The 24,503-nt window shown below is 40.0% G+C and overlaps 1 protein-coding gene across 3 annotated transcripts in view; it reads right to left on the bottom strand.

The window, feature by feature from the left end:
• LOC134345692 (chondroitin sulfate N-acetylgalactosaminyltransferase 1-like) overlaps positions 1–24,503 on the bottom strand; it is a 224,682-nt gene that overhangs the window by 176,425 nt on the left and 23,754 nt on the right. For 2 of the 3 annotated variants that reach the window (XM_063046760.1, XM_063046759.1), the window contains exon 1: positions 22,066–22,287. The exons of the other annotated variant lie outside the window; for it this stretch is intronic. The gene's annotated coding sequence lies outside the window, so the exon portion shown is untranslated. Of the gene's footprint in view, positions 1–22,065; positions 22,288–24,503 lie in introns of those variants that run through there. 3 annotated transcript variants of the gene reach the window in all.

The raw sequence follows: 24,503 nt of genomic DNA, 5'->3' as shown, positions 1-24,503 counted from the left end.
CCTGCCAAAGTCAGTGGCAATAAGTGCTCCCTGTGAACACTGCCTTAGGTATTATTGCATAATGCTAAAAATTCATGGTCCCTTTGCTGCGTCAGACTGGATTAGAGATTTACAACAACATCAATGTATGGCCTGCTGCTGAGGTAGTACATTGTCCGCAGCAAAGGGCGATGAGGGGTGATGGTTTAGTTCAAGACACATTTCTCAAATTTGATTATAGATATTACTACTGCTGCATTTCAGGAGTTAATGTATGATAAAGGCAGCTCCAAAGAAAATGACAGCAGGGTGGGGAAGAGAGATGCAGTGAGTGCACTAACATACTCTGGTATATGTTTTACCTACTTGACCCAGCTGACGAGCACTCTGCATCGAAAGTTCCAAAAGGCCATATCGGCTGTGAATGGCTAATACAACCAGGATGCCAGGAAGTGCCCATGAGTCACTACCATTGTCATGGCAACATGCTATCAGCTCAGCAGAGAATGACAATTCAGAGCTGTACTTATTTAAACCTTCACTCAAAAGGATGCTAAACCATCTCAATTATAATAATGAAAAAATATCATATTAGAGTGGGAGATTTTACTGTGGCTCATTTTAGGGTCTAAAACAAGCCCTTGCAGCAATAATTTGAATATTGCTGAATTAACAAAACCAATAGGCTATGGGAGAAACTGTTGAACACAAGAGCAGCACATCCAAATTTCCTAACACAGAGATCCCATATAAATAAATATACTTAAATCAGCCTTGTGTCAGTTTCTTCAGTATAAACCATTGTTGAACAAATACAAAACTCACAAAACAAAATTAAGGAAAAAAAATCACCTACTAAGGTGGCATATGCATTTCTCTTGCATCTCCTTCAGTTTTACAGCAACCCTACTTGGTGCAGAACTTCTGGTACACAAACATGAGAATCTCTGCAGGTGCTGGTATGTTGCTCTGAATTTCCATTATCCAACAAACACAGTCCATTAAATGATGAGAGAAGGTTACACAAAATGGATGTGGGGGGTAGAAGGGTAGGTTGGCAAGTTTGCAGATGACACAAAGGTGGGTGGTGTTGTGGATAGTGTAGAGGATTGTCAAAGATTGCAGAAAGACATTGATAGGATGCAGAAGTGGGCTGAGAAGTGGCAGATGGAGTTCAACCCGGAGAAGTGTCAGATGGTACACTTTGGAAGGACAAACTCCAAGGCAGAGTACAAAGTAAATGGCAGGATACATTGTAGTGTGGAGGAGCAGAGGGATCTGGGGGTACACGTCCATAGATCCCTGCAAGTTGCCTCACAGTTAGATAGGGTAGTTAAGAAAGCTTATGGAGTGTTAGCTTTCATAAGTCGAGGGACAGAGTTTAAGAGTCGCGAGGTAATGATGCAGCTCTATAAAACTCTGGTTAGGCCACACTTGGAGTATTGAGACCAGTTCTGGTCACCTCACTATAGGAAGGATGTGGAAGCATTGGAAAGGGTACAGAGGAGATTTACCAGGATGCTGCCTGGTTTAGAGAGTATGCATTATGATCAGAGATTAAGGGAGCTAGGGCTTTACTCTTTGGAGAGAAGGAGGATGACAGGAGACATGATAGAGGTATACAAGATAATAAGAGGAATAGACAGAGTAGATAGCCAGTGCCTCTTCCCCAGGGCACCACTGCTCAGTACAAGAGGACATGGCTTTAAGGTAAGGGGTGGGAAGTTCAAGGGGTATAGTAGAGGAAGATTTTTTACTCAGAGAGTGGTTGGTGCGTGGAATGCACTGCCTGAGTTAGTGGTGGAGGCAGATACACTAGTGAAATTTAAGAGACTACTAGACAGGTATATGGAGGAACTTAAGGTGGGGGGTTAAATGGCAGGGAGGGTTTGAGGGTCGGCACAACATTGTGGGCCGAAGGGCCTGTACTGTGCTGTACTATTCTATGTTCTAATATGGAATGCCACCTGTGTTGAAAAGCATTCAGAATATGCAAGGTCAATACCATATTTAAATTTAACCCAAGGTCCCTTTGAGTAGCTAGAAGGAAGATGTCCATTCACAGCTAATTTAACAGCAACTTCTGTCAAGATCTCAACCTGGCTGCAGGTTGAATAGAATCGAATCTATTTCTTACATCCTTCACATACATGAGGAGTAAAAATCATTACGTTACATCTCATCTAAATGTGCAATATGCAATCATAGTAATTTATAATAAATAGAACAGTCAATGTAATATAGAGTATACTCAAGTCAGTGTGAGTTCATCAGTTTGACAGCCTGGTGGAAGAAGCTGTCCCGGAACCTGTTAGTCCTGGTTTTTATGCTGCAGTACCACTTCCCAGATGGTAGCAGCTGGAATAGATTGTGGTTGGGATGGCTTGGGTTCCCAATGATCCTTTTTACACACCTGTCCTTGTAAATATCCTGAATCATGGGAAGTTCACTACTACAGATGCGCTGGGCTGTCTGCACCACTCTCTGCAGAGTCCTGTGATTAAGGGAGGTACAGTTCCCATACCAGGCAGTGATGCAGCCAGTCAGGATGCTCTCAATTGCGCCCCTGTAGAAACTTCTTAGGATTTGGGGGCCCAAACCAAACTTCCTCAACCGTCTGAGATAAAAGAGGCGTTTTTTCACCACACAGCTGGTGTTAAATGAATAGAAGTTTAAAGTTAAAATAAAAAATCCAGAGTGCAAACAATCCTGATGTTCATTCATGAGAACAGGAGGGAAAATTCTCAGCAGCTGTGGTTCAATAGATCTCACCTCAGAATTGGACACTTGAGAATTTTAATCAATCCATTGCCAGCCATTGTTCACAGTTTTACAGCTAGCTCCAGTGCTTCCAGCTAGACGGCTGCCCGCGTCCATGATGAGCCCTTTCCCTGGAAGCGCTGGCTTCTGACTGGCAGCGGTGCATCAAGTGGCTGCAGTTTGGGAGAGTTGGCTGGGGGAACTTAGCAAGCGGGGGCAAGAAAATCCGATGTCCCTGAAAACAGGGATATACAACCCTGCAAGGGGTTCCAAAAAGGGTCAAGTAGACAAAGTTGCACAGATTAACACAGATCACACTTCTGTTGTGAAGTCTCCCGACCCTCGTCAATCCTAATAGAGATTTCACAATGCCCAGTACCCTGCTCAAATGAAACTTGCAAATCAGTATTAATACATCTTCATCATCCTCCCTCCGCCAAACACCAATGTGCGCCATTCATTTTCTCCTCTCTACCTGATCGCTTACATTCCCTTTGTTTTCTCTGCCCCTCTCTCTAATCAGCAACTTGAAACATTCCTGGTGCCTAATATTTCACCATCCAGATGAAAGATCATCGCTCTGAAACAGACTGTTATTCACCCCACAAATTATGTCTCAGCAGTTGAGTATTTTCTGTTTTTATTAGAGTTTTGTTAAAATAAATAGAAACAGGAAGAGACCGTAAGGCTCTCAAGAGACTTCTTCACCATTTGTCAAAATTATTCCTCAACATTCATCAAGATCTCAGTGCTTTGTCCTAGCAACACCTCCAAACCCTGGTTTCCCTTATCAGTCTTAGTTTTGAATGAACATAATGAGTAAGCTTCCTTTATCAATAGAGCTGAGGAGTTCCAAATGTGTGCCTTTTTCATTCAGAGAATGAATACCACAGTCTTAAAGTTTGACTTTTATTCTCAAACTGCACTGCATTTCTCTAAGCTTTTTGCTCAAGGAAAACATCCTTCCTGCATTTAGAAATTAATTGTGTCAATTGATAATCAGATAATTTTCTTCAGAATAATAAGAACATTACTTTGGTTTTAATTTCATATTTTGAGACTTGGTCACATAGTAGCTCACTTACTCATTTAGCAATACTCAGTCTGGTGGAATGATTCACATACCAAAGTTCAAATCCCACCACAGCAGCTGTGGATTTAAATTCAGGTTAATAAATCTGGTATAAAAAGCCAGTCTACTGAATAGTGACACAAAACCTAACTGGCTCACTATTGTACTTTGGGTAAGGAGACCTGTTTGTTTTCCTTTCATCTGGCCTATATGTGACTACCTTCTGAAACAGCAAGGCTCTCAATTACAAGGGAGTCAGCCCAAAATGTTGACTGTTTATTCACTCAATAGATGCTGCTTGACCTGCTAAGTTCCTCCAGGAATTTGTCTTTGTGGCTCTGGGTTTCTAGCATTTGCAGAGTCTGGGTACACATAATAAATTTCCACGATCCTTGAGTACAGAGGGATACAGTAGCATAGTGCTTGAATTACTGATCTGGTAGCCAGACCATTGATCCAGAAGCAGATTTTCCACCATGGCAGTTAGAAAATTTCTAAAGCTATTAACTTAATTTGGTATTTAAAACCATATCAATAATATGATAATGAAAACACTGGATTGTAATAAAAACCTATTTTGTTCAACAAGAAGAACCATCTGTCCTTCCCTGATGTTGCCTATATGTGACTCATTAACTCTTACCTTACTGGCAATGAATCAAATTAGGGTAAACAAAAAAAAAAGGAGCAGGTAAGTTGTAGCACAAGCAAGAGAAAATCTGCAGATACTGGAGGAACTCAGCAAGCCAGGCAGCATCTATGGAAAAGGACTGACTTGGCCCAAAACGTCAACTGTTTACTCTCTTCCATAGATGATGCCTGGCCAGCTGAGATCCTCCAACAGCTGAGCTGTGACAGAATTTACAAATGTAAACTCAATGCAAGCATTTTAAATGACCGAGATAGTGCCATAAATTTAGCCACGAGTTAAGTCCCTAGATTCAGAACAAAATCTCTCCAGTGGCAAAGTTGGCTCCAGCTGGGTGGTTTTAAGGCACATTTGTCAGGAGGGAATCAGGAAGGACTTCTGAAAGTCTCTTTGGAAGACTTTCCAAGACTGAGATTGATAATTTTTTAATTAGGCAAAAGTAGATAAGCAAAACTGAAATATAGACCAACCATGATATAACAAAAAAAGGGAACAGGTTTAAGGTAATAGACTTAGTCATGCATGAATTATTAGCATGTCCCGCAGTCCCCTGCTGATCTGAGAGCATCCTTCAGGAGGGTGAACCCATGGAAAGCATCTGGCCCAGATGGGATACCTGACCGAGTACTAAAGAGGTACTCATTAACTTCTCTTTAAATCTTTTTATTGAGTAAGTATACAAAAAAGGTAAGCCATATAAACATTAATACAATGTTAAAGTATAATAAAATTCCAAAAGGTATCAATACCAAAAAAAAATACTAGAAACAATGTAATTTAAACATAAGAAACCAAGATAACATAATAGTATACTAAATTTTATATATATCAATGGAAAAAAAGAAAAAAAAAACCCAAAAAAAAACCCACCGTGCAACTAACTAAAAGCAAGGCAAAGCAATGGGCTAACTTGAAACCAAACAGAGTTAAACTTAAAATCACGTCCTCAATCCCGACCTCCATTAAAATCAGTGAAAAAAAACAAGAAGGGTAAATATTACATTAAATGAAAATATCGAATAAAAGGTCCCCAAATCTGTTCAAATTTAAATGAAGAATCATAAAGGTTACTTCTAATTTTCTCCAAATTCAAACATAAAATCGTCTGAGAAAACCAAAAAAAGGTAGTTGGAGCATTAAGCTCTTTCCAATGTTGTAAAATACATCTTTTCGCCATTAAAGTAAGAAATGCAATCATTCTACGGGCTGAAGGGGAAAGATTACTAGAAATTTTAGGTAGTCCAAAGATAGCAGTAATAGGGTGAGGAGAGATATCTATATTTAATACCTTAGAAATAATATTAAAAATATCTCTCCAAAAAGTTTCCAAAGTAGGGCAAGACCAAAACATATGAGTTAAAGAGGCTATCTGCCCCGAACATCTATCACAGAAAGGATTAATATGCGAATAAAAACGCGCTAACTTATCTTTGGACATATGTGCTCTATGAACCACTTTAAATTGAATTAGGGAATGTTTAGCACAAATAGAGGAAGTATTAACTAATTGTAAAATCTGCCCCCAATCATCCACAGAAATGGTAAGCCCCAATTCCTGTTCCCAATCTACCCTAATCTTATCAAATGGAGCTTTCCTAAGTTTCATAATAATATTATAAGTCATAGCCGATGCACCTTTCTGACATGGATTGAGGTTAATTATCGAATCTAAAATATATGTAGGAGGAAGCATTGGAAAGGAAGAAAGTATAGTACTTAGGAAATTTCTAACTTGTAAATATCTAAAAAAATGTATTCTTGATAAGTTATATTTATTAGATAATTGTTCAAAAGACATAAGGGAACCATCTAAAAATAAATCCAAAAACCGTAAAATACCCTTAGTCTTCCAAGTTTGAAAAGCGCGATCCGTAAAAGAGGGAGGAAAAAATGTTACCTAAAATAGGAATCGCTAACCCGAATTGATTAAGATCAAAAAATTTTCTGAATTGAAACCAAATGCGCAAAGCATATTTAACTATCGGGTTAGAGACCTGCTTAAGGCGTTTCGAATCAAAAGGAAGAGAGGAGCCTAAAATAGAGCCAAGTGTATAACCCTGAACAGATTGTAATTCCAATGCTACCCATTTAGGAATAGATAGTATGTCCTGGTCAAGTAACCAAAATTTCATATGTCGAATATTAATAGCCCAATAATAGAATCTAAAGTTAGGTAATGCTAAACCTCCATCTCTCTTAGCTTTCTGTAAATGTATTTTACCCAGTCTCGGATTCTTATTCTGCCAAATAAATGAAGAAATTTTAGAGTCAACTTTATCAAAGAAAGATTTTGGAACAAAAATTGGTAATGCCTGAAACACATATAAAAATTTTGGCAAAAAAAACATCTTAACTGCATTAATATGACCAATCAAAGTTAAGTATAAGGGAAACCATTTAGATGAAAGTTGAGTAATATGGTCTATTAATGGTAAAAAGTTAGTCTTAAATAAATCTTTGTATTTACAAGTAATTTTAATCCCAAGATATGAAAAATAATTATTAATCAATTTAAATGGAAATTTATAATATAAGGGAAGATGTTTATTAATCGGAAAAAGTTCACTCTTACTAAGATTTAATTTATAACCTGAGAAAAAACCAAATTGTGCTAATAACTCTAAAACAGCAGGAATGGATTTCTCAGGATTAGAAATATATAGAAGTAAATCATCAGCATAGAGTGATAATTTATGGGACTTTAATCCTCGAGTTATCCCAGTAATATTTGAAGATTCTCGAATAGCAATTGCAAGAGGTTCTAATGCAATATCAAATAATAGGGGACTAAGAGGACAGCCTTGTCGAGTACCACGAAAAAGAGGAAAAAAAGGTGAGTTTAAAGAGTTAGTACGAACCGAGGCTACAGGGGAATGATATAACAGTTTAATCCAGGATATAAATTTCAAACTAAAATTAAACATTTCAAGCACCTTAAATAAATAAGGCCATTCTACTCTATCAAAAGCTTTCTCGGCATCTAAAGAAATAACACACTCAGGAACATTTTGTGAGGGAGTATAAACGATATTTAACAATGTACGAATATTATAAAAAGAGTAACGACCTTTAATAAAACCCGTTTGGTCTTCCGAAATAATAGAAGGAAGTACTTTTTCTAGTCTATTTGCTAATAACTTAGAAAAAACTTTAGAATCAACATTTAATAAAGATATTGGTCTATAAGATGCACATTGAGCAGGGTCTTTATCCTTCTTTAGTATTAGAGAAATTGATGCTCTATTAAAAGATTCAGGAAGTTTACCAAGTTTCAGAGAAGCCTCAAAAACTCTACAGAGCCAAGGAATCAATAAAGAAGCAAAACATTTATAAAATTCAACGGTAAACCCATCCGGGCCAGGAGCTTTCCCCAGATTCATAGAAAAAATAACATTCTTAATCTCATCCATTGTAATGGAAGTATCTAATAAAGAAGACATATCCTGTGAAATCTGAGGGAAGTCTAACTTATCTAAAAAATCATTCATATATTTAGAATCTCGAGGAGACTCTGATTGATATAAAGAAGAATAAAAATCACAAAAGGTTTGATTAATCCCCACATGATCCAGTATCAATCGATCATTTTGGTTATAAATCTGATTGATTTGAGATTTAACATAATTAGATTTCAATTGATTAGCCAGCAGCTTGCCAATTTTGTCACTGTGAACATAAAAGTCACTTCTTGTTTTCTTTAATTGGTTTACAATCGAGGACGAGAGTAGTAAACTGTGTTCCATTTGAAGTTCAGTTCTTTGTTTGTATAACTCCTCAGAAGGAGCCATAACATATTTCTTATCAATTTCTTTAATCTTGTCCACAATTGCCATCTCCTCCTGCTTCTGTTTCTTCCTCAAAGCAGCAGAATACGAAATAATCTGACCCCGAATATAGGCTTTAAAAGTGTCCCAAAGAGTGTTAACCGAAATATCTTCTGTGTGGTTAATTGTAAAAAAAAGCTCAATCTGTTCATTCATAAAATTAACAAAGTCCGAGTCCTGAAGCAATAGCGAATTAAAACGCCATTGTCTATTATTTGGTATATTGGCCATAATTTTAATAGAAAGCTTAAGTGGAGCATGATCCGAAATGGTTATAGAATCATAATCACATTTAATCACTGAAGGAATAAGACGGGAATCAATAAAAAAATAATCAATTCTTGAATAGGAATGATGAACATGTGAAAAGAAGGAAAAATCTTTTTCCTGAGGATGCAGAAAACGCCAAATGTCCGTCGACCCAGAATCAGAAAGGAAAAAATTAATCAAATTTGCAGATTTATTAGGTAAAGTCCGTAAAGGAGCCGAACGGTCCAAAGCTGGAGACAAACAGGTATTAAGATCTCCGCCCCAGATCAATGAAAACTCGTTCAAATTCGGAAACTGATTAAACAATGATTTATAAAATTCCGGACAGTACATATTAGGAGCATAAACATTAACCAAAACTACTTTTTTATTAAATAGTAAACCACTAACCAATAAAAATCTACCATTCGGATCAGAAATAATATCCTGTTGTATAAAAGTAACTGAGGAATCAATAAAAATAGAGACGCCTCGAATCTTAGCATTGGAGTTCGAATGAAATTGTTGTCCCTTCCAGAATTTGAAAAAACGTAGTCTGTCCCCCCTCCGTACATGGGTCTCTTGTAAAAATAAAATTTGTGCTTTAAGTCTCCGGAACACTTTAAAAACTTTTTTCCTTTTAATAGGATGATTAAGACCGTTAGTATTCCAGGAGACAAAATTAATAATAGACTCCATAAATCCTAAAGTCAACCCACAACAAGGAGGATTGACGATAGGCACGACCACAAACCCGGAGAGGAGACAGAACATACGAAAGATACCGGGAAAAAGGACGCAACCAGTACTTCAATAATGTATATAGCCCAAAGAGAAACAAACTAAAACGTGAAGCCCCTCCCACCACCCCCGCCCCAAGACCCCAAGGCAAAATCTAAAGCAGACCCGCCCGAAAGAAGCAAGCGCTAAAACTACCCCCATGACTTCCGGTATACACTCCCTAAAAAAAAAGGTATAAATATGAAAAAGATCAGCTAATTGTAAAACAGTAAAAAAGTAAAAAAAAGGTAGCTCAATTAAAATACACACACAACAGAACAAAAGCCAGAAAATATATATTAAAAAAAACCACAATAAACCCCAAACCCATGAATAAACACAGCAACAAGAAAAAATAAGATTATTAACATAAAGTGGTTATAAAAAGCAAAACAGAATAAAATTTTTTAAAAAACTACAAAATTTAAGGCCACACAGGAAATACGTAAGATGAGAAAAAGGAAGTAACCACCCAGAATCCCCTTGGAAAAGAAAGAAATGACGCAGTTAAAAAGAAAGTTTAGCAACCATATTAAGAAATCAAAAATAAACTTTTCTGCCCAAATAGGGCACGAAAAAGTTAAAACCAACCAATTCACAGCCTCCGATCAACGGAGATAATTAAAAAAAATAGCAATTAAGATGTTGAAGATGAAAGTTGATCCAGATAACTCTGGGCATCCGATGGAGAGTCAAAAAAACGAAGGACTCCATCTGACATACGAATCCTTAGACGTGCAGGGTACAGCAACGCTGGTCTTAAATCCATCTTATAGAGTTCCAACATCACAGATCTGTAGCGAACCCGTTGGTCCCAGATTGGTTTACTGAAATCTTCCACGAATCGGAACCTAAGATCCGAAAAATCGATGAAACCTTTAGATCGAGCAAATCGAAACAGTCTCTCCTTGTCTTGAAAGTAATGAAAACGTAAGATAACATGCCTAGGTCTATCTGACCTAGACGAGTATGATGGGATTCTGTGAACACGATCCAGTAGCGGTGGTTGGTCAGGAAATACAGTAGGGAATGCATCTTTTAAAAGTTGAGAAAAATACTTCATGGGGTTGTTAGATTCTACAGCTTCCCGCACCCCAATCATTCGTAAATTCTGCCGTCGCATTCTAGATTCCAAGTCAGAGTTTTTAAAAGTCAGGAAAGTCAAGTTTCTTCTTCATTACATTAATTGTTTCGTCGATTTTCCCCATCTTAAGCTCACTTTGTTGCGCAAATTTTTGAAGATCAGATATAGCCGACTGATGTTCCGCAATACATGTTTGCATCTTATCAATTAAATCGGCAATTTTCTGGAAATTAGTTGAGATTTCCGTATGAATCAGGTCTTTAACAAAGCCTGCAATTTCCGTACGAATCATCTCCCTAACAGAGGTTGAAATTTCCCTCTGAATTAACTCCGATATAGCCTTCAAAGTCACCGGTGATTCAGTCGGGGGGAGATCCGTAGCTTTCGGTTTAACCGGAGGTTTACCATCCTTGCCGTTTTTCCCATTCTTAGACATAGCAGATCTAAGTATCATGCAGTTGTCGGAGAATTCAGTTTAATTCAAAGTATTGTAAGAGTTGATGCCTTAATAGTTAATTAAAGTATAGCTGACCATAGAGAAAAAAAACTCAGAGGTAATGGAGCGAGTCAAGAACGCGACTTCACTCCATGAGCGCTACCGGAAGTCTCGGTACTCATTAACTTCAACCTCTCACTTTGTTAGTCTGACGTACCCACCTGCTTCAAGAGGCTTCAAATATTCCAGTGCCTAAGAAAAATGTGATAACCTGCCTCATACACTATCATCCAGTAGCACCTGCATCCAGAGTGATGAAGTGCTTTGAGAGGTTTGTGATGAAACATATCAAGTGCTCCCTCAGAAGTGACTCGGATCTACTCCAATTTCCCTCCCAGCACAACAGGTCCACAGCAGATGCCATTCCATTAGGTCTTCACTCAACTGTTGAACATCTAGACAGCAAAGATGCACACATCAGGACGCTCTTTATCGACCGCTACTTGGCATTCAGCACTATCATCCCCTCAAAACTAATCAATAAGCTTCAAGACTTTAGTGTCAATACCTCCTTGATTTCCTCACTGGCAGACCCCAATCATTTCGGACTGGTATCAACATCTCCTTCACAATCTCCATCAGCATAGGTTCACCACAAGGCTATGTGCTTAGCCTTCAGTTCCATTTGCTTTACACTGATGACTGTATGGCGAAGCAGAGCTCCAATTTAAGTTTGCTGAGGACACCCTCGTCGTAGGGCAAATCAAAGGTGGTGACAAATCAGCATATAGGAGGGAGATTGAAAATCTGGCTGAGTGGTGCCACAACAACAACCTCTTACTCAATGTCAGTCAGACCAAGGAGCTGATTATTGACTTCAAGAGAAGAAAATCAAAGAACCATGAGCCAGTCCTCATTGGAGAATCAGAGGTGGAGAGGGTCAGCAACTTTAAATTCCTCAGTGTTATTGTTTCGGAGGACTTGCCCTGGGCCTAGCACAAGTGCAATTATGAAGAAAGCTCAGCGGTGCCTCTGCTTCCTTTGGAGTTTGCAAAGATTCGGCATGACATCTAAAACTTTGACAAACTTCTATGGATGTGCGGTGGAGAGTATATTGACTGGCTGCAGCATAGCCTGGTATGGAACCACCAATGCCCTTGAATGGAAAATCCTGCAAAAACCTAGTGGATACGGCCCAGTCCATCATGGGTAAAGCCCACCCCACCACTGAGCACATCTACACAGAGTGTTGTCGCAGGAAAGCAATATTCATCGTCGAGGACCCTCAAAACTTAGGTCATGCTTGCTTCTCACTGCTGGCAGCAGGAAGAAGGGACAGAAGCCTCAGGACTGCACCACCAGGTTCACTGAATCAGGGAACTGTTCCCTCAACCCATGACTCACTTTCAAGAACTCCTCACCTCATGGTTTCATTACTTATTGCTTGTTTATTTAATATTATCATTCTTTTTTACTTTCTTTTTATATTTGCAGTTTGTTGTCTTTTGCACACTGGTTGTCCATCCTGTTGGTGCGGTCTCTCATTGATCCTACTTTGGTTATTGGATTTTTTGAGTTTGCCTGCAAGAAAACTAATCTCAGGGTTGTTTATGGTGAAATATATGTACTTTGATAATAAATTTACTTCGAACATTGAATGTGAGAGAACCAGAAGATATAACAGCAAATGTAGGCCATTAGTCCAAGAATTGATTATGTATTTCAAGAAAATGAAGTCAGGAGAATACACACCAGTCCTCATTGAGAGATAAGCGATGGAAAGAGTGACAGTTTCAAGTTCCTGGGCATCAACATCTCGGGACAGCTATCTTGGGGCTAGCACATTGATGCAATCACAAAGACACACCATTGGCTCGGCTTTGTTAGGAGTTTGAGGAGATTTGGTATGCCACCAAAGACTGATACGAATTTTTATAGATGTACAATCATACAGTGACTGGTTGCGTGACAGCCTTGTATGGATGCTCTGAAGCACAGGATCACAAGACTGTAGAGTGTTGTAGACTTAGCCATTACCATCATGGGCACAACCCTCCCCACCCTGGAGAGCATCTTCAAGAGGCAGTTCCTCAAGGCAGTATCATCCATCACTAAGGACCATCACCATCCAGGACATGCCACCTTGTCATTACTACCTTTGGGGAGCAGGTACAGGAGTCTGAAGATCTACATTCAATGATTTAGGAACAGTTTCCTCCTCTCTACCCATCAGATTTCTGAACGGTCCATGAACTCTGCTTCATTACTTTTTTTTTAACTATTTATTTTGGAATTTATAGTAATGTTAGGAACATAAGAAATAGGAGCAGGGGTAGGCCGTCTGGCCCGTTGAGCCTGCTCTGCTATTCAATAAGATCATGGCTGATCTAGCCATGGACTCGCCTCCACCTACCTGCCTTTTCCCCATAACCTATGCAAAAATCTATCCAACCTTGTCTTAAGTATATTTGCTGAGGTAGCTTCCACTGCTTCAATGGACAGAGAATTCCACAGATTCACCACGCTCTGGGAAAAGCAGTTCCTCCTCATCTCTGTCCTAAATCTACTCCTCCGAATCTTAAGGCCCTGTCCCCTAGTTCTAGTCTTACCTACCAGTGGAAACAACTTTCCTGCCTCTATCTTATCTATCCCTTTCATAATTTTGTATGCTTCGATAAGATCTCTTCTCATTCTTCTGAATTCTAGCGAGTACAGTCCCAGGAGACTCAATCTCTCCTCATAGTCTAACGCTTTTGTCTCTGGAATCAACCCGGTGAACCTCCTCTGCATCGCCTCCAAAGCCAGTATATCCTTCCTCAAGTAAGGAGACCAGAACTGCTCACAGTACTGATACGGCCTCACTAGGGCCCTGTACAGGGGCATATTACCTCCCTGCTCTTAAATTCAATTCCTCGAGCAACGAAGGCCAACATTCCATTTGCCTTCTTGATAGCCTGCCGCAGCTGCAAACCAACCTTTTGGGATTTATGCACAAGCACTCCCAAGTCCCTCTGCACAGCAGCATGCTTCAATTTAAATAATAATCTGCTCTTTCATTTTTCCTTCCAAAGTGGATGACCTTGCATTTAGCAACATTGCACTCCATCTGCCAGACCCCTGCCCATTCACTTAATCTATCTACTGCAGGCTTCCCGTATCTTCTGCACAATTTGCTTTTCCACTCAATTTAGTATTGTCAGCAAACTTAGATACACTACACTTGGCCCCCTTTTCCAGATCGTTAATGTATATCATGAACAGTTGTGGGCCCAGCATTGAACCCCGCGGCACACCACTCAACACTGATTGCCAACCAGAGTAACACATGTATCCCAACTCTCTGCTTTCTACTAGTTAAGCAATCCTCTATTCGTGCTAATACATTGCCCCCATCTCTATGCATCCTTATCTTATGGATAAGTATTTTATGTGGCACCTTATCGAAAGCCTTCTGGAAATCCAAGTAAACAATATCCATCTGTTCCCCTCTACCCACTCCGCTCATTATATCCTCAAAGAACTCCAGTAAGTTTGTCAAACAGGACCCGTCTTTGCTGAATCCATGCTGCGTCCACCTGATGGCATTTCTTTCCAGATGCCTCACTATTTCTTCTTTAATGATAGCTTCAAGCATTTTCCCAACAACAGATGTTAAACTAACTGGCCTATAGTTACCTGCCTTGTGCCTATATCGTTTTTTTGCAGTGGTGTGACATTTGTCGTCTTCCAATCCGCTGGGACTTGCCAAAAGTCCAGAGAATTTTGGTAAATCATCACCAAAGACTACTATAACTTCTGCCATTTCTTTTACTACCCTGGGATGCATTCCATCAGGACCAGGGGACTTATCTATCTTCAGGCCCACAAGTTTGCTCAGCACTACCTCTTTAGTTATAGCTATTGTATTGAGGTCCTCACCTCCCATCACATCCATAACATCTCTCTTTGGCATGTTAGATGTGTCCTCCGCCATGAAGACCGACACCAAACAGTCATTCAAAGCCTCAGCCATTCCTTATTACCCAATATCAATTCCCCCTTCGCGTCCTCTAAGGGACCTATGTTCACCCTAGCCACTCTTTTCCACCTTATGTAATTATAAAAACTTTTACTATCTATTTTTATATTTTGTGCTAGTTTATTTTCATAATCCAGCTTCCTTTTCCTTTTCTGCTCGCTTAGTGGTACTTTGTTGCTTTTTAAAGTTTTCCCAGTCTTCCAGTTTCCCACGACTCCTGGCAACTTTGTATACATGAGCTTTTAGTTTGATGCCTTCTTTTATTTCCTTAGTTATCCAAGGCTGGCTCTCCCCACCCTTACTGTCCTTGCTTTTAACTGGAATATACCTTTGTTGAGCACCATGAAAAATCTCTTTGAAAGTCTTCCACTGTTCCTCAACTGTCCCACCATATAGCCTGTGTTCCCAGCCTACACTAGCCAAATCCTCCCTCATCCCACGGTCGTCTCCATTGTTTAGGCGTAATAGACTGGTTTTAGATTGAACTATTGCACCCTCCATTTGTATGAGAAACTCAATCATACTGTGATCACTCGTTTCAAGAGGATCCCTAACCACAAGATCACTAATTTTACCTGTCTCATTGCACAGGATCAGATCTAAGGTTACACGTTCCCTTGTAGGTTCAGTAACATGCTGTCTACATTATTGCACTGCACTGCTGCCACAAAATTTTTTAAAAAATCATACCATTCAAGTCTGTGATAACACATCTGATCCCAATTCATTCAGCCCAACACATCTGCTCTGCCATTCAATCATAGCTGATTTCTTTTTAATCCTCAACTCCATTCTCCCATGTTCACCCTGCAACCCTTAACCCCTTTGCCAATCAAAAACCTATCAATCTCTGCCAATTGGCCTTCACAGCTCTGTGTGGCAAAGAATTTCACAGATTCGCCACAATTTAATTGAAGAAATCATTTTCATTTCAGTTCTAAACAGATGTCCCTTTATTCTGAGGGTCCTCAGATCCTATACTTTCCTTCTAATGAAAACATACTCTCTATATCCACTCTATCTAGGCCTTTCAGTTATTCTGTAGGTTAAGATATCCTTCTTCCTCATCCTTATCCGTATGAAATGCATTGAGTGCAGGCCCAACCCCATCAAATATTCTTCATACATTAAGCCTTTCATTCCTGGAATCATTCTTCTGAACTTTCTCTAGAGCCAGCACAATTTTCCATCGGTACTGAGCCAAAAATTGCTCAAAATATTTCAAATTCTGTCGAACCAACAATGTACAGTCTAGTCCAGTGATCCCTGACCAATACCGGGCCACGAAGAATGCAGCGGAGAAGCAGTAGCCGGAACGCACCCAGCACATCTTTAAGAAAAAAGCCAAAATAAGCAAGCTAATTAATTGTGTGCCGGGCAGCACCTAATTAATTAGCTTGTTTATTTTGGCTTTTTTCTTAAAGATGTGGGTGGGAGCATTCCAGCTACCGCTGCATTCTTTGCGGCAATGTATTGGTCCGCGGCCTGGAGGTTGGGGACCACTGGTCTAGACGTAGACTACAATTCTAATCCGCTCAAAATGAATGCTGACATTACATTTGCCTTCCTTACTACTAACTCAACGTGCAAGTTCACCTTAAGGGGATAAGGGGATTGCAAACTAGGACTCCCAAGTCGCTTTGCACCTCCGATTTCTTAATTTTCTCTCCATTTAGAAAATAGTCTGTACCTTTCCTCATAAAGTACATAACCCCACACTTCTCCATGCTGTATTCCATCTGCCACTTCTTTGCCCACTTTCCAAACTGTTGAAGTCTTTCTGTAGATTGCGTGCATCTGCAATGCCACACTTCTCCACCTGCCTTGGAGATAGGTGTAACCTTGGCCATAATACCATCAATTATTTCACCCAGATCATTGCTGCAAGACCCCAAGAACAACAAATAACAGCAAGGTCACAGATCCATTCACAGCAATCTCACCCCCACTGATAAGTCTCTCACTATAAGACAACGAATAGGACCAGCAATAGGTCATTTGGCCCTTGACTCTGCACTGCCACCTGATAAGACTATGGCCTCAGCTCCACTTTCCATTCCATAAACATACAGTACCCTAAGTAGATGAAAAAATCTGATCAATTTATCGTCCTCAGAGATCCAAGCATTTCAGTGCATTGAGCTGTTATAAACAGTAGAAATGCGTGCAAATACTTCAACTCCACACAGTCATCATTGAGCAGAACTTTTCATGTAACCTTAAGAAAGGCATGAACTTTAATATATTTTAGACAATAAAACCATGAGATATAGGAGCAGAATTAGGCCATTCAGGCCAACAAGTCTACTCCCTCTACATGGCTGATATCTGAATTTGCTCCCAGTTTGAAAATAGTCCATGTTTTTGTTCCTTCTACCAAAGTGCTTGACCACACATTCGTTTGACCATTCTCCATTTGCTTCTTCAACACTACCTGCTGCTCTACCTGCCTTTGTATCATCTGCAAACCTGGCTATAAAGCCATCAATTCTGTTATCCATATCATTGACATATAATTTTTAATCAATGCTGAATTGGATACTCAAATCGGATACTAATTTACCGGAAGCAATTTTTAATGTCAATATAGAAGTTTACAGTTTTTTATTCAAAGAGATTCTTCAGCATCTAAATCATACCAGATATTCATCAGACCACTTTGACAATACACTTCTCTACTTGAATCATGCATAACTATGACTATCAAGATGCCAACTGATTGATCAGATAAACATTGTTTTCTTCATCTAATAATCCTTTTGTTTAATTTTGCCTGCTAAAAAGCAAACAATAAATATGCATTTAGAAAGCACTTCTCCATTCTCTAGACAACACAAAACCTATTCCAGCCAATGAAGTACTCAAGATTTATTAAGTAAACTTGGACCCAGCAAGTCACCACAGAGAACAATTTGATCAAATAATAAAACTGCTTCTATTCTCAACGGGCAGGACAGTATCACATGGACATGGAAATATAATCAGTACGTTAGTCTTGAGGGCATGAGTCAGAGTAAAGAAATGTCCATTTACAACCAAGATGAGGAGGAATTTCTTCAATCAAAGGACGATGATTCGGTGGAGTTTGTCTCCATGTAGGACTGTGGAGGTCAAGTCATTGGGCATATCTAAGGCAGAGACAGATAGGTTTTGATTGGTAAGGGATTACGGGTTAAGCGGAGAAGGCAAGGGAATGGGGTTGAGAAATATCTATTTTTTTTAAATCATCCATAATTGAAAAGCAGAGCAGATTGTTGAAATGAATGGCCTAATTCCACTGTAACACTGTAAGAATCTTCTCGTGTTTTCAGTGCTTGGCCACAAGCAGGAAGTGAATACTTGGTGCCTTTATCACAAAGTCTCAAGAGTTCAGAAAGCACTTTCAAGGACAAGTTTTGGCTTTGCCAGTGAAGCCTACACCACATGAATTATTTTCCTCCAGGCTTTCCTGCTTCTTTTCAAAAGTGCCAATTAGGAACACCATATCTCAGTAAAGGAATATTTATGAATATAACACTCCCCTCACCCCTCCTGCAGTGCAAAACCGGTCTAAAAGGTATAATTATGACCAGAGTTTGTGCCCACAACATTTTGAGAGATTAACACTATAAGCAACTGACATCCTCAGACAAAGAATTTTCTTTAGGTGGCATCAGACAGCTAGAAGATACTGGCCACACACACAAAATGCTGGAAGAGCTCAGCAGGCCAGGCAGCATCTACGGAAAAGAGTAACCATGAACGTTCTGGGCTGAAGCCCCTCATCATGAAGGGTCTTGTCCCAAAATGTCGACAGTTTACTGTTTTTCCATAGATGCTGCCTGGCCTGCTGAGTTCCTCCAGCATTTTGTGTGTGTTGCTTGGATTTCCAGCAACTGCAGATTTTCTCATCTTTGAGCGAGAAGCTACTAAGAGATATACAAGGCATTAAGCAGTTCAGGTCACTACAAGGACACGTACATCGATTAGAAAGGTTTCGAGGGACCTGGGCTACAGGCAGGCAAATGAGATTAGCTCAGAAGGGCATCTTGCTTGGCATGGACAAGTTGGACAAGGGCCTGTTTTCACACAGTGTTACTCTATGACTACATTAATATAGCTCCCCAAATACAAGGGGAAAACACTTTACTGCAGAAGGAAATTTGACTGTAAGGTGATGAAAATGCCAAAGACCAGTCTTCAGGAAAATACTAAATTCACAAAGAATATAATGTAAGTGGAGAAAATAGGTAAATTAATTCTTGCTGCACACGCCCAAATGTAAAATTAACTTGATATACTCCTGATGGTGCTACAGAGAGATTTATTGCCAATAGGAACAGTCTATATGTTTAGCTGCAATGCATCACCATTTTACAAGCTGATAGGGCTTTGCTACTAACTTCTGGAAAATATCAAAATCTTTTCCTTGAACATTAAACATGCTGTCAAGGAATAAAATAAGTGGATTTGGGGGAAGGGACAGCAGAGGGAGTACTGTGAGAATCTACTCCACAAGCAGCAAAAAGCAATTGTAAAATATCTAAAAATCCGCTCAAGTCAGAGCAAATTAAATCTGCTGACAGGTTGTAATTGGTTTGTATCACAAGTTATGAAAATTGTGCCCCTTAGTGGTTTAGTGTGTGAATGCAGCAAGTGGTCTGGAACTTGGATCCTGATTAATCACTAATATAGGCAGAGTGCTAATTACCTCCAGGGCATCAGAGGCACTGGAACAATGGACTGCAGTGTTTTCAGATGCTGATCTGGAAATCTCCATTAGAAGTGGAGGGGGAGGTAATGAGCAACAGTTAGTGCTTTTGATCATTATCCTGTCCCTCCCCCCTCCTGTTGTAAATGTATGCCTGAATGGTAAAAGAGAGCAGGATAAAGCCTTGCTACGGTTTCTCTCATTGATTAATGCACAAACACATACAGCAATGTTCCAGAGGGTCGCCTAATGCATTCAACTTTCCTTAGATGGCACCAGACACACAGGATCAAAGGGCTGATTGCCAGACTTAAATATTCAAGCACTTCTACAGTATACTGGAAAGGAGGTGTTAGGGGATACAGAGTGCTATGTACAAAAAAAAGAGTATTAACACTACTTGAATGTACTGACCAAGTAACGCTAAGAATGTAAAGAGCTTTTACACCATATGTTTTTGTAATGAATAAAGTTTATTTTCAAAATGTAAAGTACAGCATATTCCCAGTTTGAATTAGTTAAGAGTCAATTAAAATTAAAACCAGCATCAATTTTCTGCACTAACAAGTACAACACACACAGAATGCTGGAGGAACTCAGCAGGTCAGGCAGCATCAATGGAAAAGAGTACAGTCGATGTTTCGGGCCAAGACCTTTCATCAGGACTCATTTCTTTACTGGTGCTACCTAACACATCTGTGCACTAGGGCCCACATGTTAGAGCAAATACCAAACATAAAACATACACTGTATAATTATCACTGCTTTTGTAATATACTCCTATTGCCCACACCCTTGAATAGCAGGATAACTTTAAGGGTTTAAAATAGCCTACCACTTCCTTTAATACTTTGTTTTATTAAATGTTGATTGCTGTAATGTTCAATGTGGCATGCAGAGTTGGAGATTACAGGACTGTTCCAGGACATGCAATGCAACTAATTCCTCATCTCAAAGCATGTCCTACTCTGGTTTCAGATTCCCATTATAAATTCTGACTATATTTATAATGGAAACTACCTATGAAAACTTTCCACACTGTAATTACTCCTTCCCGCCCTTAACAAGATTGCAGCAGCTCCATGAAAAGTGGATGTAATTAGCGTATGGCCTGTTGATGCAGGAAATTTCTATTCCAAGTTATAGGCAAATAAATTAATAATAGGTTTTGTTGAGGAAATTGAAGATTTTTCCACGGAGGATTATGTACTCCACTAGGCCCTGTGTAGTGGAATTAGAGGTTGTCATCTCAGCAAACAAATGAGAAAAATGTAGATTTTACTTGGTTTCCAAAAATTCCTGCTTTCAATGTGCTTGGTCACTTAATTCCGCTCTGCACAATGTGGGTGCTAATGGCTCGAGTCCTCTCTACTACTGGTTGTCACTTTATCTCTGACAAATCAGCCCTGATATAACACAGAATCAGTCCTGCAGAATAAATGGCGGTTATGACAAAGTGCTTTTAAATCAACAGTATTATATCTCACACTTAATCATATTCACATGGATCAGTCAGATTATTAAATGTTTGACTTTCTACAGTTCACTTTGAGCAGTTAACGGAGTGTCATGCTGATCTAGATCTGGTCCCAGACAAATTGAGGGTCCACGCTGGACCATGTTTCAATGGGCAATACAGGATCTGTTCTGGCTCATGGCAGCGTCCGTAATATACAATTGTTCCGGAATCTAAACTTGATATAGAATTGTGTTTTGCAGCAATGGCAAGTTCCTAAAGTGGTCGTCGCACTCTCTCGCACCCCCTGTAGGTACCATGACTAAAAATTACAATTGACCAAACTGTTGCCTGCAATGAACGGGTATAAAAGATTGAAGCCGTTTTATCTCGGCTAATTTTTTGGAAATATGAATCCGGCTCCGTTAAGTGGCCGTTGATCCAATGTGCCAGCAACTTGCAGTATTATAAATTCATCATTCCGCTTACGCCGTATCTAAACACGTGCGAAGCCTTCGTTTCCACTGTGTAAACTTCATTACCAATTACTAATTTCACTTTACGATATTCCTGCTGATGCATGTAAACAGATCAGGAACTGTGTGAGTGCTAAGTCTTTATAAAAAATACCCTCAAGTCGCAGCGCAAAGTTACGCGTGTTATGATGTTGTGAACAGAAATCTAAAGCGACCACTGAAATCCAGACGCTTCAGTATCTCACAATTATACACAAATGTACAGCGAAGCCGGTATTCGCAATCGGAGCCCCAAAACTATGATTTGCTGTATTCAACGCGTACAGGATAAGGTACTGTCTTGTTAAAGACTTCCCTTTAAAAAAATACTCACTTGGTACGTCGTTAAAATGAACATAAATAGTAAGCGACTCTCCCGTGCTGAAATTACAAAAGAACTTATGGATGTAGTCATTAACCTTCCTACTTAACATTAACCCGGTTCCGTACTGTTGTTAAAAATGGTACTGCAATACTGAAATGATTAACGGTTTATAGTTGTGCTAGATTTTATATGGAGGTTACGAAGGCATTATTGCAACACTGTACTTACCTTGCGGAACAGTTATTCAGAAATGAAATCTCATGTGGACCTTGCCAACACTGGATAAAACCACCATGCAATGTGCAAGAAAATTCAGAACGCATCAGAAACGCCTGGTGAAATATTAAAGGCAGTCTCTGTTACCCTGCTGCTTCGGAGGAGGGTGTTTCCTCGTACAAGAGGCAGCGTAATGAGAGCTCCGTGCAGATTCCGTCAGCGTTACCACACCCACACTCAGGGAGTTCAAATTCAGTCGTTTTCCTGGAGCGGATGGATTGCTTGGGAGCGGTGTGCGCGTATGATTTCATTATTTTACTTTAACCGGTAACTCTACCCATCTAATCACAACTTCAGAAATGTGAAGCAGCTTTATTCGGAAAGCATCAACCGCTCTATGGTTGGGACTCATTTGCCACCTTAGATGAGCAATAGAGAAACATCTACCAGCGAGATGCTGGTTCGCAGACAAGGCGAACAAATGGAAGCTTTAGTCATTAAATTAATCGGTTGCAATTCGACACGTTCTATTGCTCTTGTCGCTGTTAAAGGGGAAATGATGCAGAATGACTATTGTAAAGACAGGAAGATTTGTGTTTATATTGCAGCTCACTCATTCCTTTCCTTTCTATTTATGAAGGGTCCGGGATCTGAAATGCTAACTGCTTCTCTTTACGACAGCAGGCTGTTTTCAATATTTTCAACTTTTACTTCAGGCTTCCTGCATCTGCAATTTTTGTTTAATTTTCTAATCTCTTTTGAACTGTGGTGGGGAGCGTGACTGCAATCCGCAGGCGGGATGTTCCCTTTAACAGTGATGCAACAACAGTCCGTTAGTGTGGTTGTTGTAATCGAAGCCAAAAAAAAATCAGCATATGCTAGACATTTGACGTATTCTTCTACCTAAATGCTCTCTCACTTTATTTTCTCGCCGCTGCTTAATCTGCTGGGTATTTCCTGCATTATCTTCTCTCAGATTCCCAGCAGCTATAATGCTCAGTACTGTATTTGACAATTCTAGCATGTCCCCGTCCCCCTCTCCCCAATCTTCTTCTCCCAAACCTCTCTCTCCCTTTCTCATTCTTTCTCCCCTTCCCCCACTCTCCCCTCTCCCCTTCTCCTTGCCCCTACCCCTTTCCCTCCACCCCCTCCTCCCCTCCTCCCCTCCTCCCTCACTCTCCCTGTCCAACCCCTCCTCCCCACCTCACCCTCTTTCCTCTCCCCCTCCCCTCTATCAGCCACGACTGAATGGGGCAGCAGACCCAAAGGGCGAAATGGCTGCTTGTAATGTGGTATGGTCTTTACAGCAGCGACACTGGTCGGCTCACTGCTATCAGCACCACTCAGTAATTGCAGTGTATGATTGATCGTGCTGCAACTGGATGGATTACTGTTCATTCTTCTGTCGTGGGTTAAAGCAACAGTTGACATACAGCCTTAATCAAGGTTTCCTTCTCTTTGTATTGAATTTGCATCATATAATGATGGCTGAAATTTTAACCCTGTCCAAGCATATGAGGTGAGGATCTGCAACTGCTGTCTGAGTTGATTTACACTTAGAAATATACTGGAGAAGCAAACACATAAAAAACTCAAAAGGTCCATGGAATTCTGTAAGTGTCACAACAAGACATGTGTTGAATTGAAATAGATGAGCAGACAGACATAACCTACATGTAATACAGTAAGATTCTGCAGTGGACTGACACTGAGAAAGTGGTTTCCCCTAGTGCTGGCAACTAGAACCAAAGGTCATGGTTCCAAAATAAGGAGTCGGGTGGAGATGCAAGAAGGCACTTTGGCACTCTGTACCCGGAGAGCTGTGAAAGTGGGAATCATTGTGTAAATTCATGGCAATTGACAGACGTTAGATCTACAAGGAAGTTGAGGGGCATGTGGAGTAGACAGGAAAGAGGTGAGACCAGGATAAGATAAGTCATGATCTTTTTCAGTGGCAGTGCAGTAGCTTACTCCTCGTTTCTCATTTATCTGTTACACATTCAAAGTATATTTATTATCAAAGTATGCATACTGTATACAAGCTTGAGATTTGTCTCCTTACAGGCAGCCACGAAACAGAGAAACCCAATTAAAAGAAGACTGTCAAACAACCAAATGTGCAGGAGAAAAAACAAATCGTGCAAACAATTAAAGTAAACAAATAACATTCAGAACTGAAGTTCGTGGAAGTGAGTCCACAGCCACAAAGCCCGTTGTCACTGCAGCCGATCCAGGAGCCCGTGAGTTATAGGCCACAGCCTCATTTCAGCACAGAACTGAGTCAACCTCACGAAGCAGTGAACTGAACTGGCCCTCATCTCCGGCCCCAAAATCATGACCTTTTCAATCTCACCCGGAGCTTAAATTATCCAGACCTTCAGTCATTCCTCACTCTTTGCCCCAGGCCCTGCTGCTTTGATATGCTGTCGGGCCTGGGCCTGGGCCCTGCA

The sequence above is a fragment of the Mobula hypostoma genome, chromosome 4 (assembly GCF_963921235.1).
Source record: "Mobula hypostoma chromosome 4, sMobHyp1.1, whole genome shotgun sequence".
Lineage (NCBI taxonomy): Eukaryota > Metazoa > Chordata > Chondrichthyes > Myliobatiformes > Myliobatidae > Mobula > Mobula hypostoma.
Note: the sequence above shows the minus strand (reverse complement) of the source record. Positions and strands in the feature narration are given on the sequence as shown.